The 14476-nt window shown below is 37.6% G+C and overlaps 1 long non-coding RNA gene across 1 annotated transcript in view; it reads right to left on the reverse strand.

The window, feature by feature from the left end:
• Positions 1 to 4233: 4233 nt before the first annotated feature.
• Positions 4234 to 14476, reverse strand: part of LOC107182877 — a 15792-nt gene continuing 5549 nt past the window's right edge. Inside the window, exons 3-4 of the long non-coding RNA XR_001513637.1 lie at positions 13633 to 13852; positions 4234 to 4530 (exon numbers count right to left, since the gene is read on the reverse strand). This is a non-coding gene — a long non-coding RNA (uncharacterized LOC107182877). The remainder of the gene's footprint in view (positions 4531 to 13632; positions 13853 to 14476) is intronic.

Consider the following 14476-nt stretch of genomic DNA (forward strand, 5'->3'; position numbering starts at 1 on the left):
AAATTAGTTCCAAGGCTATTCAAAGTAATAAAAAATAGGCAAAGCCATTTTCCCCCATCTTAAATAATACACAAATATGCTTACCATTTTATTGTCTATCAGATGTAACTTGGCATTTGCATTGTTAATAGTCCTTTTTAGTTGTTCTTGAATAGCAATAACTGGATCTCCTACCTATACGAGGACTTTGACGTGCTAAAAATGTCAAGCTACAGATAAGCATGTCTTCATGTTCAGTCTATCACCAGTGTAGAAAGTTTTTGGAGAATGGTGTTTATTGTCTTGGGAAGGCATTGTATATAGGAAGATTCATCTGCTTTGTTTCCCTTGATATTCTATAAAAGATGAGTCCAAATATAATTTATCCCTCATGAAAGACATCTGTCACAAGTCAAAAGCCCATGGAAATGTTTAAAATCCCTTAAAAAACTGCTTTTCTGACATGTACTAGCGAAAAAAGTGGGGGGCTTCAGTGTTTTGTGGTATCAAAGTCTTTGTCTTCATACAGCTATCAACTCAAAGCTAGTCAAAGGACCCTCTGGAAAAATGAAACTGTAAAAGGCAATGGATTACTTGACCACAAGTAAATTCCTACAATTTTAAGATGACAGTCTACTTCTGTGCAGTCGTTTAGCCAATAAAGATTTAAAAGGAAAGAGAAGCAATAAAACACACTTCACAAATCCAAAAAATTGTTCCCAAGATAGAAAAAGAATTCCCTTCACAAGGTCTAGCCCAAGAAATTGCACTAAGAAATAAAAACATGTCTGAATTTATAAACTGAATATATAGACTTTGTTAACTTCTACACTGTTCTTTACCTTTCTATTTTTTTTTTCATTTTTATGGTTTAAAACAGTGGTTCTCAACCTTCCTAATGCCGCGGCCCTTTAATACAGTTCCTCACGTTGTGGTGACCCCGAACCATAAAATTATTTTCGTTGCTACCTCATAACTGTAATTTTGCTACTGTTATGAATCGTAATGTAAATATTTGATATGCAGGATGTATTTTCATTGTTACAAATGGAACATAATTAAAGCATAGTGATTAATCACAAAAACAATATGTAATTATATTCAATATGTGTTTTCAGATGGTCTTAGGCAACCCCTGTGAAAGGGTCGTTCAACCCCCAAAGGGGTCGCGACCCACAGATTGAGAACCGCTGGTTTAAAACTTTACATTTTTTTTAAAGGGAATGCCTACCCCCACCTCTCTCAAAGCAACTTAAGGTTATCACTTTCTTGTGAATCCTTCCCAAAGATGTTATATGAAAATACGAGCAGCATATGCTTGTATATTTATTCTCCTTTCTTCTCAAATGGCAGCACGACACGCTATTCTACATTTTTTTTTGGGGGGGGGGGGCCATTTAACAAGTATCTACACCAGTGATGGCGAACCTTTTGAGCTCAGCGTGTCAGCGTTTTGAAAAACCCTAACTTAACTCTGGAGCGGTGTCACATATAGAAATTTTTTGATATTTGCAACCATAGTAAAACAAAGACTTATATTTTTGATATTTATTTTATATATTTAAATGCCATTTAACAGAGAAAAATCAACCAAAAAAATGAGTCCGCATGTCATGGGTTCACCATCAATGATCTACACCATTCCATATCAGCCGTTTCCTCATCCTTTTTTACAACTGCACAGTATTCCATTATGTGAATGGACAATAATTTTTTAACCAGTCTTCCATAATGAACATTTAGGTTGTTTCCAATATTTTGCTACTATAAACAATTCTTCACTAAGTTACTTCATTTCTATTTAGCATAAGATAAACTCCTGGATTTGGAACTGTTGAATCAAAGAGGCCCCACAAATTATAATTCTAATAGATGCTGTCAAATTACGCTCTATAAAGACTGTCCCAGTTTATACTCCCACCAGCAACGTATGAGTGCCCATCTCCACACCCAGGCTAACAAAATGTGTTAAATTTTTATTTTTACCAAAGTGATAGGATTTTTAAAAATGGCATCTGGTGTGGTTTTAATTTGCACTTCTCTTATAATGTGAGCACCTTTAGATTTAAAGCCAGTTATATCTCATTTCTGTGAAATTTCCATAGATATCCTTTGCACATTTCCTACTGAATTGTTGGGGTTTTTTTCTTGACTTGTTGAATTTTTATACATTAAGGGAATTTGCCCATTATGTTTGATGAGTTGTTAAATTTTTTTTAACTTGTCTTTTGACTTTGCCTGTGTGGGTTGTTTTAGGGGTTTTTTTATATGCAGAAACTTTTATTTTTTAAATATATTTTCATTGATTTCTGAGAGGAAGGAAGAGAGAGAGATAGAAACATCAATGATGAGAGAGAATCAATGATTAGCTGCCTCCTGCACACCCCCTACTGGGGATTGAGCCAGCAACCCCGGCATGTGCCCTTGACCAGAATCGAACCAAGGACCCTTCAGTCCACAGGCTGACACTCTATCCACTGAGCCAAACCAGCTAGGGTGGAACTTTTTTATTTTTATAAAGTCTAATTTATAAATCCTTTTCTTTAATTACTTCAGAGTTTTACATCAAACTTGGAAAAAGCTCCATTCTAAATGATAAAAAAATTTCTCCATGACTTAGCTCTATTTCTGTTATGACTTAGTTTTTTAAATTTAAAGTTGGTCCACTTAAAATTCATTCTGGTAGAAGTATATAGATTCAATTTTATTTTATTTTTAGATGGCTCCCCAGTTATCCCAACACCATTTATACTAAATCAATTTTACTGATTTGAGATGCCAATTTTATTATGTCCTGTGTATTTTGGGGTCTCTTTCCAGTCTTCTTTTTTTTTTCCCCATTTAACTGTATATCTGCACACACACCTTCATCACAGCTGTCATTAATGTAGCTTAATAATATCTTCTAAAATCTTGTAAGGCTGGTCCCACCTCTCATTACTTTTCTTTTTCAGGACATTCCTGAACAGCAATTTTGTTCCACTGAGTATGAATGGTGTTGATTCATGACAAAGCTAGAGCATTCAAATTTCATATTAAATGTTTCCAATCACAAAGAATGTTCTTCCTCATGGGTAATAGTAGTGTTTGGCATTAACTTTGCTCATAGACAAAAGGGTTGTATGAAAAATGTATAAATGCCAGAAGCACTGTTAAAATAGCATAATCACTGAGTTTACCCATAAATTAAATAGAAACAGAAAATAATTCCATGGTCACCATATGCTTTCTTAAAATGGAAGCTAAAAACATCGGAGTAAAGAATTGAAAAAGACAAATGATCTACACCAGGCTCTAAGCAACCTTTTCTTCTGAATATATCACTCCTACCATAATGGTTTGTTTTATGGACTGTTTCCTAATTTCCTATTCCAATAATACTCCAAAATGGAAAATCATGTCCATTCTACTCCAAAATTCCTACCTAATTGTTACCACGTGTATAGTATCTTTTATCACCATGTAAATGGAAGCAAAAGAAATGATGGATGCCCTAACTGGTTTTACTCAATGGATAGAGCATCGGCCTGCGAACTGAAGGGTCCCAGGGTTCAATTCCGGTTGCAGGCACATCCCCAGTGGGGTGTGTGCAGGAGGAAGCTGATTGATGTTTCTCTCTCATCGATGTTTCTAACTCTCTATCCCTCTCACTTCCTCTCTGTAAAAAATCAATAAAATATATTCTTTAAAAAAATGTCAATTCTTCTCCAAATTAATAAATTCAGAGTGTAGTTCTGATAGAAATCCCATTAGAGTATAATAGATGTCATTCTCAGTTCACATGGATGGATGGAAACAAAAAGTAGAAACAGTATTTTACATTAACATTTACAAAAAGCATGTTAAACTCAAAGGCTAACATGGGCCAAATAAACAAGATTTAAGTTTATATGGGCCGCAAAAAAACAAAAGCTTCAATTTTCATAGAAACGTAGGTTTATTTCCATAGAGACATGCTGAATACAAAGGGCTGAAATGAATGAGTAATCATTAACATGAAATAACAGAACATTTTAATAAAAAGTATTATTTTTTCTTGAACATTAACTTACCAGACACTGAATAACTGCACAAATTAATAAGCATAACACAAATAAACCTATTTTTCTTGTTCTCGAAAAGCAAAATATTTCCTGTTGCTCACACCAAACAAGTCAGCACAAGACTATGACGTGGCAACGTCATAAAATATTCGCTCCTAGTATTAGTGGAGAGAAATGGTGCGCCTGCACATAAGGCGCATAAGGGAAATGAATGCAACACGAGTATAGTAATCAGTCATTAGCAAACGTTGTAGTTTGTTAATTACCCATATATATAAAATAGAGAAATATGTTAATTAACCGGGACACCGTAATGGGTAGACTGGATAGGAGGAGGTTGCACACGTAGCATCGGGGGCAGGCGGTAGGGGCCTCCGTGCACCTGTGCTGCGGGAGGGCCTGATCAGCAACGGCCCAGGCTGCTTCAAGTGCTGGAGAGAGAGGCAGAGCTGGACCGGCGACTCAAGGGTGGACAGCGCCACGCAATTTTGAATCGGGCGCTGGGCTCCTAGTATTATATAAAACAGGATATCATAAAAATTAAATTACAAAATTTTTATTAAAACATGTCTTACATACCGTTATATTGGCTGGGTCACAAAAATATTCCTTGTGGGCCGCATGCAGCCTGCAGGCTGCGAGTTTGACATACTTCATTTACAATTTACAAACATGTAACTTATACTATCTCATTGAATATGTATGCATAAACTGGGTTGCCTACATATAAGTAAAAAATACAAACTGAAGAACCATTTTTATAAGCAATACTTAAAAACAAATACTCATTTCTACTACATCTTATAATTTAAATGCTATAAATCTTAGATACGAAAAGAGAAACATCCTCTCTGTTGAAGGATGGAGGAGCAAGATATGAGATTCAAGATGTAGGCAGGGCCAAATCATGAAGCCTTGTAAGTAAAAATTTTAAAAGTTTGCCTTCAAAAGAATTTTAAATAGGGAAGGAACATGATCACAACTGATATTCAAAAATCATTTGTTTACAGTACAGAGGATGGGTTAGTTGAAGTGTGGCAAGGGAAGATAGCAAAAAGTTACTGCAATGAACTAGACCCGTGGTTGGCAAACCGCGGCTTGCGAGCCATATGCGGCTCTTTGGCCTCTTGAGTGTGGCTCTTCCACAAAATACCGCGTGCGGGCGCGCACGTACAGTGCGATTGAAACTTCATGGTCCATGCGCAGAAGTCAGTATTTTGTGGAAGAGCCACACTCAAGGGGCCAAAGAGCCGCATGTGCCTCACAAGCCACGGTTTGCCGAGCCGCAGTTTGCCGACCACTGAACTAGACCAATGATCGTTGGACTTAAGGGTAGCAGTAGTAATGAAGAGATATTGAGGTGGTAGAAATGATAACACACTGATGATTTTCTGGCTTGAATAACTCATTAGGCAGTGGTACCCTGGTTACAGGACAAGGGAATAGAGAGTGAAAGGCAGGTTTGGAAGAAAAATGGTAAGTCTGTGTCACAAGTGTGACAAACAAGTAAAGATATACAGTGAACTACAGAAGTCTGGAGCTCAGGAGAAGGAAAGATTTGAAGCTTCTATGTGGAGTTTGAGAGTAGATTAAAGTAAGAAACGGGCCCAGAAAAGTGGGTAGAAAAGATAACCCAACAAAGAAGACTTGTGTTACCAGAGAGGTAAGAGAAAAAATAAGAAAGCTTGGATTTATGAAAGTCAAGTAAAGCCCGTGTTTCAAGAAAAAGTTGTCACCTTTGTTGAGTGTTGCTGAGCTGTCAAATAAGATAAAGCATAGGAAAGCCTACTTCAATCAGTTAACACTGGTGTCCTTAACAGGTCCAGCTACAGAAGAGTGATGGGGCAGAGACCAGAGTGCAGAAGTTTGAATAATAAAGAGGGAGGTGAAAAAATATGGTATAATTACTCTCAAGAAATTTGATTATGAAAAAGAAGGGGGGGGGGAACAGGTCACTGAGAGAAGGAATGGTATGGAAAGGCTCAGTGTGAAAGAATGATTTTTTTTTTTATGACGGAAAAGATTTCCCCATGTTTAAATAGTATGTATGCACAATAGTATTATGAAAAAGTTCTTCCTTTCAATAATGCCCCAAAAGTACTATAAGAAACACAGTGAATGCTGCTCATTTCTGAGGATGGTCTTATTATGGCAGTGAGAAATCTCTGCCATCCATAAATGGTAATTTGCTCCTAATCTCTAATAAATTACCAAAAAAAAATCAATAATAAATCTTTTAAAAATATTTTATGCAGACACAAAAGAGTTCATAAAAGAGATCTGTTGACATTTAAATCATAACAAAACTTCAGGATGTTCACACCAAAATGGAAAATGAAATTCACAAAGTTCTTATGCCTAATATTCAGCCAGTAATTTGTCAATTCTGAAATACACTTTCTCAAAATATTCAGGTTTTGGAGAATAATCTGTGGATTCAATAGGCCAACTCCCTCTGATTCTCCCACAAGATTAAAGGTTCCACACATGCCTTTAAATGAAAGGAAACTGGTGATTACATGAATGGTTTGGTTATTTACACCCCTTGAGGCTCATACACACATACACACACACACACACACACACAGCACACCTAATGGTTTTGCCTTGAGGCAAAAGATTTAACAGATTGCCCTCCTAATTACTCCCTAGACACTCTGTACACAATGCCATGTGATTTTTGAGGTACAGATTCCTATATAAAACTCACCTTTAGGAAAAAGAATAAAAAATAAATGTCTCACCAACTACTTCTGAAGAAATAAAATTGTTTATAATATCCAAAACCTAACAAATCACCATGCCAAATACTAGTTAATATAGCTAATAAATTCTGACCCAATTCTAAATAAAAGCAATTTAGGTAAAGGCATTAACAAATTATTTAAACATCATTATCCCAATACACCTGTGAACATTTAGTTGTACTACAAATACAGTGCAAATGTTAAAATTTCAAATGTGAGAAATTTTATTCCTGAGGAATGTCTGATGTTACCATAATAAGCAGAGACAACAGGAAAAGTCATCAATTTTAAAAGATATTAAAATAATTTTCAAACCAGAAGAAAACTAGAACTGAGTATTAAACCTCTGGAAAGGTACAGCAAGTTCTGTAAATTAGAAAAGAAATCACCATGGAAAAAATGTTTGAATTCCTAAAAATAAAGTCTTCCAAATGTCCCAAAATGGCAACTAAAATCTCAGCAAGGTAACAGCACCTGCCCACATTTCATTCCCCAGATGTCTCCAGAGCTCCTGCTCTCCACCACTGTGCCCATCCCCCTCTTTTTACCACCAGGTGAAGAGGATAGGAATAAAATTCATGAAACAGGAAATGTAATGAATAAGCAAACATATGAGAAAATATTTAACTTCCTGAGTAACCCAAAATTTTCATATTAAAACAAGGCAACTTGTTTGGGCAAACTTTTAGTAACTTGTTCAATTGGCAAAAATATAAAACCATGTTAATATCTAGAGCTGGTAATTGGTATATGAAATTGGTAGGCAATATGGCAGTATGTATAGAGAGCCATAAAAATATCCTTTGGCCCTCAGTTTCCTCTTCTGGAAGTCTATATGAAGGGGGGGGGGATTAAAATATAGGCAGAGTAGAGGGAGGATGCTCATCTGACCACCATTCCTAAAATAAGAACTTGGAAACAACCTCTATATCCAAAAAAAGAGAATGGGTGTGTGAAATATTTATCGATAAATCCATTAGTTTATATACATGGTCACTAAAAATAATTCTAAAATGTATATAACATGAAAATGCTTTTCATACAATGACAAACCAGAAAGAGCTAGATATAAAAATGTGCAGATAAGGGAAACCTTTTTTTAATATATAGGAATATACAAAAAGGAAAAACACTAAAATTGTGACTATGGTTGGTTAACTTGATGGTATAAAATGCTTTTCACACTTTCCTGCAAATGTTTCATAATGTGGTTTACATCAAAGTCTTGCTGAATTCTCCCAACAACTCTTACGATGAAGCACAAACAACTTTAAGATCTGTAAGTGTGGAAATGGGGCACTAAAATTAGTTAAAAAATCAGAACGTAATAGAACTGAGATCTGAAGCTAGGTAGTCTAACCACTCCCTACATCATATTGCCTCCCTGTGTTCTGCCCATTCTCTCATGGGGGTTGGAGATAATAGCAAAGGCATAAACTCTGGGATCTGACTACCGGGGTTCAAATCCTAGCTCCCATTCTTACTGATTAATCTTGGAGAAGCTAGAGAAAATCTGTCTCTCACTTTTCTCAACTACAAAAAGAATGTATGCATTTAACCTTTCTTGCATCAAGAATTGCTGTGAGAAGACAACATTATGCTTAATAAACAGTAAGTGGCTCACACTGAGGACGCAAACATGTCAGTAACACAGTAATCCTGCAAGGATATGGGGGTGTTTGGGGCTTTGGTCCCACACCAAATGATCTCAAACTGCTATTGCTAAGTTCTTTTATCTTCTTTTTTAAGATTTTACTTTCTCAAGCTATCTTCTCAAGCTGGCACTCCTGGCTGATAATATACCTGCATGGTGCATCTTTTCTCCCCTGTTCCATGCCTCTTTCGAATAAGCTCAATAGCCAGACTTCCTAAAATGATTTCTCAGAAAATCCAGATTCTGAGAAAGAATTTGGGGTCACCCCTAGTTAAGAGAAAAACTAATAGATGGCCTTTGTAACACCTAGTTTTGGCTTTTCAAGGGTTTGTGGGGGTTTTGTTTGTTTATCTTTTGCTTATCTGGCTTCTGTGTTGGGTTTTTAAGAGTGTTGAGGATACCATACATCCTAGACCAGTGATGGCAAACCTATGACACAGGTGTCAGAGGTGACACGCGAACTCATTTTTTTGGTTGATTTTTCTTTGTTAAATGGCATTTAAATATATAAAATAAATATCAAAAATATAAGTCTTTGTTTTACTATGGTTGCAAATATCAAAAAAATTTTATATGTGACACGGCATCAGAGTTAAATTAGGGTTTTTTCAAAATGCTGACAAGCCGAGCTCAAAAGGTTCGCCATCACTGTCCTGGACCTACAGATAAATGTGGGCTAGCTGGAGCACACTAGAATGTGGCACTGTTGTTATTCTGTCAAATCAGATATACAGAGATAAAGTGGGGGAAGGCAGCTGCAGGCTAGTATACCGGATTGCTCAAATCTATACATATAAAAGGCTAAGTGACCCACTGTATGTCCATCCAACCGTCCAACCGGCCGGTACCAGTACATATGATGTGCACTGGCAATTTAAAAATAAACGTTGACTCACAAACGCATGATACATATAAAGCTCTCACTGATGCCAATCGCGTGTGTGTGTTTTGAACTGTCATTGTCATTCATGAATTTGGTTGACCTTTCTATTATAGAGAAAGGGCGAATAGCGATATTAAAATATTTCTTCTAATTAATTTCCTTTCAATGTGCATGAATCCGTGCACCAGGCCACTAGTATTCCATAAAAGCATAAACAACCCTTTTTCTTCTAGCTCACTAAGTGCTAGTGGAGGTTATAAGTGACAGCTAATACAAGATAGGTTTTGGGGTTTGAAGCGCTGTACGGAAGAGTAACTAAATATCACACAGACACCATCCTCATTTTAGACAACTGTGCCCAACTTACTGCCAAATATGGTGGTTCGAGAACTTTTCTTCAACCCAGTGCTGTCTGCACATGCTCTCTAGCAAGGCAGCAAAGAACTAACTCCAACTTTCAGTCATGAGTCCATTAGGTAAATTTAAGTACCAAAACCACTAAGTGTTATACGAGAACATAATCACACTGTTTACTGCAAGAAAAGTCTTTACTGGATTAAAATAAAAGCACACAAGGGAGGGTGAAATGAAAGTGATTGTACAAAATGTATTTGATATTTCAAAAATAGAAGAAAAGTTGTCAAGTCTTAAACAAAGTTTAGAATGTTCCACTCTTATTAAGCAATGCTATCAAGCATGGCTGTATCTCTGTGTCACACCATTGTAACTGCCACTTTCAAACACTTGTTCATATATATGAACAAATTCGTGTTTTTAACCTCCAAACCTTTATTACCTATGTTTATGAACATGATATTCCACATTGAGACAAATTATTAACTTCACTGACATAATACAACATTACATTCCAAAAGGCTACAAAATATTAACAAATGTCGCCCCAAAAACTTAAATTTATATATATGTATATATGTATATATGTGTATATATATATGTATATATATATGTATATGTGTGTGTGTGTGTGTGTATATATATATGTGTGTGTGTATATATATATATCTCAAAGTTGTGAAGTAGTACTTATTTAAACTGGATCCCGCAATTGATTTGCATGAGTCAGCTGGGTGGCTCAGTTGGTTGAAGCATTGTCTTGTATACCTAAAGGTTGTGGGTTCAACTCCAAGTCAAGGACCTCCAAATTGTTCTCAAGACTTGAAGAAATGATTCTTTACCCTCACTCTCCTCTGACCAATCAGCTCCATGCATGACCCAAGCCCCTAATTCTTTTAATATATATATATATATATACATACACACACGCCAGGGTGAGCAAAGTGTTTCTGTAAAGGGCTTTTTCTATTTTACACTTTTCAGGCCATTAAGTCTCTACCACAACTAATCTGCCATGTACCACAAAAGCAGCCACAGACAATATGTAAACTAATGCGCATGAATATATTACAGTAAAATTTTATTTATAAACTCTGAAATTTTAATGTCATACAATTTTCATATATCAAAACATTACTCTACTTTTAATTTCCTTCTCAAACATTAAAATAATATGAACACTATTCTTAGTTTGCAGGATAACTGGTGGCAGGCCAGATTTAGCCCAATGGGCCATAATTTTCCGATCCCTGATATAAGTTACCTAATATTCAAAAATGGAAATACAAAATACCCACCTGCAATATTGAGATCAGATTCCCTTCAAATCTGGAGGGAGTGGTGTAGGATAGTCCATAGATTAAATAATGTACTATTATACTTTTGAAATAGAAAATATGCTATGCAAACTACTTTGTAATCCTGGCCTCTAAAGTTAATGCCAAATGTTAAATAGGAGAATGCATCTTTTTAATAACCTTTAAAGATCTTTTAGCTCCCCTCAGGAATGACTTAAAACATTGCAGTGTTCATATTATTAGCAAAGTATTTTTAGGTCCCATCCTAGCATAGCTAGAGTCTCCCCCCAAACCCCAAACCCCCAATTAGTCAACTAACCATTAAGTCACTGTGACGATTTTAAATTTCTATAGCATGATAGAAGCTATTTTCTGAAGCTTCATTAGAATAAATGCTGTTTTGGATCTAAAATATGAGAATGAGAACACACTGGGATTAAGGGGAGGCTTCCGAGAACACTGGATTAGTCAACCTTCTGTGAGTCTAGCAGAATTGTGAAAGGTAAGTACCTGTAACATCTTATTATAAAACTAGATGCCCAGTGCATGAAAATTCATGCACTGGAGCGGGGCGGGGGGGGGGGGGGGGCCCCTCAGCCCGGCCTGCTCCCTCTCACAGTCCAGGAGCCCTCAGGGGCAGGAGGCGACCCTTTGATCAGGGGAAGGCAATGCCATCACACCTCTGCTGCTGCCACTGCCGGCAGCGCAAGCCTTGGCTGGCCCTGGTTACCTGTGCCTCGGGCCGGCCCTGGGTGGTTGGGCAGTCACCATCCGAGGCTTGCCTGTGCCTCAGGCCAGCCCTGGGCAGCTGGGGGGCTAAGGGGGCTGGGGGACTCCAGAGGCAGGCGCAAGGAGCGGCCGGGCCTTGCTGCATGCCTGCTGCCTTGGCAGGGCCAAGGGGACTGGGCGCCACCATCTTGTGGCTGTGGGCACTGCCATCTTTGAGGGGATGGCAGTCAATTAGCATATTCTCTCCTTATTGGCTGTGGGTGCCATCTTTGAGGGTGGGGCAGTCAACTAGCATATCCCCTTCTTATTGGCTGTGGGTGCCGCCATCTTTGCAACAGCGTGAGGATCATTTAGCATATTCCCTCTTTATTAGATAGGATTCTGCTATAGATATATTCAAACCTGGTCCTCTATAATCTGACAATTCTCACATGTCAGTAAATCACTGAATGTATCCCTACCAATTCTAAATAATAAATAATTCTGAATAACCAAAAGCTTGCTTGTACTGATTCCACAGTCACTGTCTCCAAGAGCTGATGTGCTCACTCTTCTATGATAACCTTTATACAGGTGTTGTTGCCTATAATGAATCTTTCCATCTGGTCAACCTCAGTGGCTCTGATCAACCACCTTCTCTGTGTGCCATATCCCCTGTGGTGTGGGGAGAGGAGGATACAGTGGGAATCAGTGGAAGAGAGTTCCCTCATTTTAGCAACTTTGCTCAAACAGGTGACAGAGATCTGCTGCAGGTGGTAAAGAAAACAGAGCGTTTCATCTTGATTCTCAGGGAAAAAAAGAAATAAACAAACTGAAACCAGACTGACTTACCTTGGGTAATTGAAAGTCAGTGATTAACTTGGAACATACATACTTGTTTTAGGAGACCACAATCTCTTAAGTCAGCCTCATCTGGAGACCGGGGCGGGGGGGTGATATATTTGGACATTTGTTTGCACCTGGAATTCTGATTTGTTTTGGTTCACACTTTTAAAAATAATTAGTAATCCCATTTATCCAGATGTAAAAATGTAATTTCTTAGGAGGGGTATCCAGCTAGTGGTTAGATTACCAGTGACTAGATAAGAGGAGATGCAGCCCAAGAAATTTGGCTTCCTGACACAGTGAAATGCAAGGAATCTATTCATGCCTTCTTTCAATTTATAATTATTTACTGCACTCTAAAATATTTATGGTCTCAAATACATGGGCAGGCTCCCTCCCGGCAACCTGAAATATCTCTAAAACATCTACAATGGCTCAAGAATTGTGTTTTTCAAATAGTGGGTCAAAATTCACTAATAGGCAACGACCAATGTTCTGGGTCACAGAAAATATCAGGAAGCATGGCATGTATGTTTTGGGGGTAATTATTGTTTATGAAACTTTTGTTTATGTTATTTATGGTAAGGTATGTGTATATACTGGGTTGCAATGTAAGGTTTTTACTTTGAAGAGAGGGTGACAGTCTATAAAGGCTTGAAATACCTGCCAGATCTAAGAAGACATACGAGATAAGTAATCAGGACAGAAGTCAGGCCTAAAAACAAAAATTGGGGAGCCATCATCACTTGATGACATTAAAAGCTTTGGGGGTGGTTGGCATCATCTAGAAAAAGGGCATGAGAAAGGAGAAAAGAGCCAGACTCAAACCCTGAGGTCACCACCATTTATAGGCTGGATAGAGGAGGAACCACCAAAACCAGATGAGGAGAGGTAGGAGGAAAACCAGGGAGCCGATATTCCCTGGGTTGGCTTCCTCCCATGCAAGAAAAGCTAATAAAATGAAAGTTCAAAAAAGAGGTATATCCCCTTCCTTCAATTCCCCATTTTTAAAAAAATAAGGTGTGAATGAGGAAAGGCTGAAGGATGTTTATGAGTGAATTAGTGTAAAACAGATGTGACAAAGCCTGGAAATGTACTTACTCTGCTGATGTATACATACCTAGGAATGCTTATGGTGGGTGCTGTATACCAAAAGAGGATGCTGGTATCCACTTAAACCATCTATATGCATGTCTGAAGACAACATGTGGGCGAATCACATGGTAAACATTTAGGGTTGTCCATTGGCTTTCTAAAGATGTCAAAACACATTACAACAGTGAATCTTGTCCTTAAAATATATTTTTCACTATCTTCTTGCAAATCTCACACTAAATTCCCTGCAAGGAAAGAAGGGATTCTTAATAATCAGGAAACAAATGCTCTCAACAGAAAAGTATAATGGGATAACAGGATTACCCTTTGTTTGGGCTGGAGGTGTTCCAAAGCTATTATCCTGAGCCCCTGTGAATAAAAGCCACAGCAGCCTTTAACATTCTGGGCAGCAGCCTCATTTGGAGGTAATGGGGCTCTCTTAAAACTTATATGAAGATCTGTCATCGTGACTACTTTAAATGCCTTTGCCCTACTTCGTAACTTCTACAAATAAGGTGTTAGTACTCTTGGTCTTAATAAGACGGACATTTCCTAGAGTGGGATGGCAACTTCCTTTTTCAATATTAGAAGCAACTATTGTTTAAGACAATCAGTATGTGACAGAATCATAATGATGTTATGGAAATGGGCCTTAAATACTATATTGCCCAGGTCCTTCATTTAACAGATTAAAAAAAAGTGGGGGCTTTTGAGTCAGTTTGTTAATGTGTAAAATATGGGTAACAACAACCTATGCCACAGGAGAAATGTAAATAAAACAATGCATTTAAATCCCCTAGCACTGACTGGCACATAGCAGGCGCCCAAAGTGAGCCCCTCTCCTTCAGTCTCCATTCTCTTTTCCTTCT

The sequence above is a fragment of the Myotis davidii genome, unplaced genomic scaffold, assembly GCF_000327345.1.
Source record: "Myotis davidii unplaced genomic scaffold, ASM32734v1 scaffold135, whole genome shotgun sequence".
Lineage (NCBI taxonomy): Eukaryota > Metazoa > Chordata > Mammalia > Chiroptera > Vespertilionidae > Myotis > Myotis davidii.